At 39.0% G+C, this 5000-nt stretch overlaps 1 protein-coding gene across 1 annotated transcript in view; it reads left to right on the forward strand.

The window, feature by feature from the left end:
• The window catches only part of asic2 (acid sensing ion channel subunit 2), an 80100-nt gene that overhangs the window by 34078 nt on the left and 41022 nt on the right, over positions 1-5000 (forward strand). The gene's annotated exons all lie outside the window — the stretch shown is intronic.

Raw genomic sequence — 5000 nt, forward strand, 5'->3', positions numbered from 1 at the left:
GCAGGAGAACACAAGACAGGTGGAGACAATAACAATCAGCAGGAGAACACAAGACAGGTGAAGACAATAACAATCAGCAGGAGAACACAAGACAGGTGAAGACAATAACAATCAGCAGGAGAACACAAGACAGGTGAAGACAATAACAATCAGCAGGAGAACACAAGACAGGTGAAGACAATAACAATCAGCAGGAGAACACAAGACAGGTGGAGACAATAACAATCAGCAGGAGAACACAAGACAGGTGGAGACAATAACAATCAGCAGGAGAACACAAGACAGGTGAAGACAATAACAATCAGCAGGAGAACACAAGACAGGTGGAGACAATAACAATCAGCAGGAGAACACAAGACAGGTGAAGACAATAACAATCAGCAGGAGAACACAAGACAGGTGGAGACAATAACAATCAGCAGGAGAACACAAGACAGGTGAAGACAATAACAATCAGCAGGAGAACACAAGACAGGTGGAGACAATAACAATCAGCAGGAGAACACAAGACAGGTGGAGACAATAACAATCAGCAGGAGAACACAAGACAGGTGGAGACAATAACAATCAGCAGGAGAACACAAGACAGGTGAAGACAATAACAATCAGTGGCAGCTACAGAACACAAGACAGGTGAAGACAATAACAATCAGCAGGAGAACACAAGACAGGTGAAGACAATAACAATCAGTGGCAGCTGCAGAACACAAGACAGGTGAAGACAATAACAATCAGCAGGAGAACACAAGACAGGTGGAGACAATAACAATCAGCAGGAGAACACAAGACAGGTGAAGACAATAACAATCAGTGGCAGCTGCAGAACACAAGACAGGTGAAGACAATAACAATCAGCAGGAGAACACAAGACAGGTGGAGACAATAACAATCAGCAGGAGAACACAAGACAGGTGGAGACAATAACAATCAGCAGGAGAACACAAGACAGGTGAAGACAATAACAATCAGCAGGAGAACACAAGACAGGTGAAGACAATAACAATCAGCAGGAGAACACAAGACAGGTGAAGACAATAACAATCAGCAGGAGAACACAAGACAGGTGAAGACAATAACAATCAGCAGGAGAACACAAGACAGGTGGAGACAATAACAATCAGCAGGAGAACACAAGACAGGTGGAGACAATAACAATCAGCAGGAGAACACAAGACAGGTGGAGACAATAACAATCAGCAGGAGAACACAAGACAGGTGAAGACAATAACAATCAGCAGGAGAACACAAGACAGGTGAAGACAATAACAATCAGCAGGAGAACACAAGACAGGTGAAGACAATAACAATTAGCAGGAGAACACAAGACAGGTGAAGACAATAACAATCAGCAGGAGAACACAAGACAGGTGGAGACAATAACAATCAGCAGGAGAACACAAGACAGGTGAAGACAATAACAATCAGCAGGAGAACACAAGACAGGTGAAACAATAACAATCACCAGGAGAACACAAGACAGGTGAAGACAATAACAATCACCAGGAGAACACAAGACAGGTGAAGACAATAACAATCAGCAGGAGAACACAAGACAGGTGAAACAATAACAATCAGCAGGGGGAGGGACCGGAAAGGGAACTCACAGACACAGAAGGGAGCAGGTTTCAAAATAAAACAAAAACAAAAACAGGAAACACCAAGAAAGACACACGAGACATAACAGAAACACATACAGAGACACAAACAGACACACAAATATACACACACACTCACACACAGACACACACATATACACACACAGACACACACACACATACACACACACTCACACACACAGACACACACACACACACACACACATGCTAATCACTTGATTGACAGCTAACTTCTCGTTCATTAGTTTCGATCGTTTTCGTTCTTTCGTCTCCGTGTTTCTCATTCAGTATCATTCCTTCTGTTATCAAGACTAAACACAGTTGTATGGAAGTCATCGTTGGCTAAAGATTTCCAATTACCTGTTACCATGGAGACGAGGGGGTCGTTAAGTATCACTTTTCCGTCACTTTTATATCACTCTTCTCTCACTTCGTCACGCTTATGTCACTCTTCTATCTCTCTTATGTCATTCTTCTATCTCTCTTATGTCATTCTTCTATCACTCTAATGTCATTCTTCTATCACTCTAATGTCACTCTTCTATCACTCTTATGTCACTCTTCTATCTCTCTAATGTCATTCTTCTATCACTCTAATGTCACTCTTCTATTACTCTTATGTCACTCTTCTATCTCTCTTATGTCACTCTTCTATCTCTCTTATGTCACTCTTCTATTACTCTTATGTCACTCTTCTATCTCATTAATGTCATTCTTCTATCACTCTTATGTCACTCTTCTATTACTCTTATCTCACTCTTCTATCACTCTTCTCTCACTTCGTCACTCTTATGTCACTCTTCTATCTCTCTTATTTCACTCTTCTATCACTCTTATGTCACTCTTCTAACTCTCTTATGTCATTCTTCTAACTCTCTTCTGTCACTCTTCTATTTCTCTTATGTCACTCTTCTATCACTCTTCTAACTCTCTTATGTCACTCTTCTATCACTCTTATGTCACTCTTCTAACTCTCTTATGTCACTCTTCTATCACTCTTATGTCACTCTTCTAACTCTCTTATGTCACTCTTCTATCACTCTTCTCTCACTTCGTCACTCTTATGTCACTCTTCTATCTCTCTAATGCCATTCTTCTATCCCTCTTATGTCATTCTTCTATCACTCTTATGTCACTCTTCTAACTCTCTCATGTCACTCTTCTATCTCTCTTATGTCACTCTTCTATCACTCTTATGTCACTCTTCTAACTCTCTTATGTCACTCTTCTAACTCTCTCATGTCACTCTTCTAACTCTCTTATGTCACTCTTCTATTATTCTTATGTCACCCTTCTAACTCTCTTATGTCACTCTTCTATTACTCTTATGTCACTCTTCTAACTCTCTTATGTCACTCTTCTAACTCTCTTATGTCACTCTTCTATCTCTCTTTATGTCACTCTTCTATCTCTCTTATGTCACTCTTCTGTCACTCTTCTATCACTCTTATGTCACTCTTCTATCTCTCTTATGTCACTCTTCTCTCTCTCTTTATGTCACTCTTCTATCTCTCTTATGTCACTCTTCTATCTCTCTTATGTCACTCTTCTATCTCTCTTATGTCACACTTCTATCTCTCTTATGTCACTCTTCTAACTCTCTCATGTCACTCTTCTATCTCTCTTATGTCACTCTTCTATCTCTCTTATGTCACTCTTCTATCTCTCTTATGTCACACTTCTATCACTCTTATGTCACTCTTCTATCTCTCTTATGTCACTCTTCTATCTCTCTTATGTCACTCTTCTATCTCTCTTATGTCACTCTTCTATCACTCTTCTATCTCTCTTATGTCACTCTTCTATCTCTCTTATGTCATCTTCTATCTCTCTTATGTCACTCTTCTATCACTCTTCTATCTCTCTTATGTCACTCTTCTATCTCTCTTATGTCACTCTTCTATCTCTCTTATGTCACTCTTCTATTACTCTTATGTCACCCTTCTAACTCTCTTATGTCACTCTTCTATTACTCTTATGTCACTCTTCTATCTCTCTTTATGTCACTCTTCTATCTCTCTTATGTCACTCTTCTGTCACTCTTCTATCATTCTTATGTCACTCTTCTATCTCTCTTATGTCACTCTTCTATCTCTCTTTATGTCACTCTTCTATCTCTCTTATGTCACTCTTCTATCACTCTTATCTCACTCTTCCATCTCTCTTATGTCACTCTTCTATCTCTCTTATGTCACTCTTCTATCTCTCTAATGTCACTCTTCTATCACTCTTTTGTCACTCTTCTAACTCTCTTATGTCACTCTTCTAACTCTCTCATGTCACTCTTCTATCACTCTTATGTCACTCTTCTATCTCTCTTATGTCACTCTTCTATCACTCTTATGTCACTCTTCTATCACTCTTATGTCACTCTTCTATTACTCTTATGTCACTCTTCTATCTCTCTAATGTCATTCTTCTATCTGTCTTATGTCACTCTTCTATCTCTCTTATGTCACTCTTCTATCACTCTTCTCTCACTCTTCTATCACTCTTATGTCACTCTTCTATCACTCTTATGTCACTCTTCTATCTCTCTTCTATCACTCTTCTCTCACTCTTATGTCACTCTTCTATCTCTCTTATGTCACTCTTCTATCTCTCTTATGTCACTCTTCTATCTATCTTATGTCACTCTTCTATCTCTCTTATGTCACTCTTCTATCTCTCTTATGTCACTCTTCTATCTATCTTATGTCACTCTTCTATCACTCTTTTGTCACTCTTCTAACTCTCTTATGTCACTCTTCTAACTCTCTTATGTCACTCTTCTATCTCTCTTCTATCACTCTTCTCTCACTCTTATGTCACTCTTCTATCTCTCTTATGTCACTCTTCTATCTCTCTTATGTCACTCTTCTATCTATCTTATGTCACTCTTCTATCACTCTTTTGTCACTCTTCTAACTCTCTTATGTCACTCTTCTAACTCTCTCATGTCACTCTTCTATCACTCTTATGTCACTCTTCTATCTCTCTTATGTCACTCTTCTATCACTCTTATGTCACTCTTCTATCACTCTTATGTCACTCTTCTATTACTCTTATGTCACTCTTCTATCTCTCTAATGTCATTCTTCTATCTGTCTTATGTCACTCTTCTATCTCTCTTATGTCACTCTTCTATCACTCTTCTCTCACTCTTCTATCACTCTTATGTCACTCTTCTATCACTCTTATGTCACTCTTCTATCTCTCTTCTATCACTCTTCTCTCACTCTTATGTCACTCTTCTATCTCTCTTATGTCACTCTTCTATCTCTCTTATGTCACTCTTCTATCTCTCTTATGTCACTCTTCTATCTATCTTATGTCACTCTTCTATCACTCTTATGTCACTCTTCTATCTCTCTTATGTCACTCTTCACACTGGTGTGTGTCTGT

The sequence above is a fragment of the Callionymus lyra genome, chromosome 15 (genome assembly GCF_982586985.1).
Source record: "Callionymus lyra chromosome 15, fCalLyr1.hap1.1, whole genome shotgun sequence".
Lineage (NCBI taxonomy): Eukaryota > Metazoa > Chordata > Actinopteri > Syngnathiformes > Callionymidae > Callionymus > Callionymus lyra.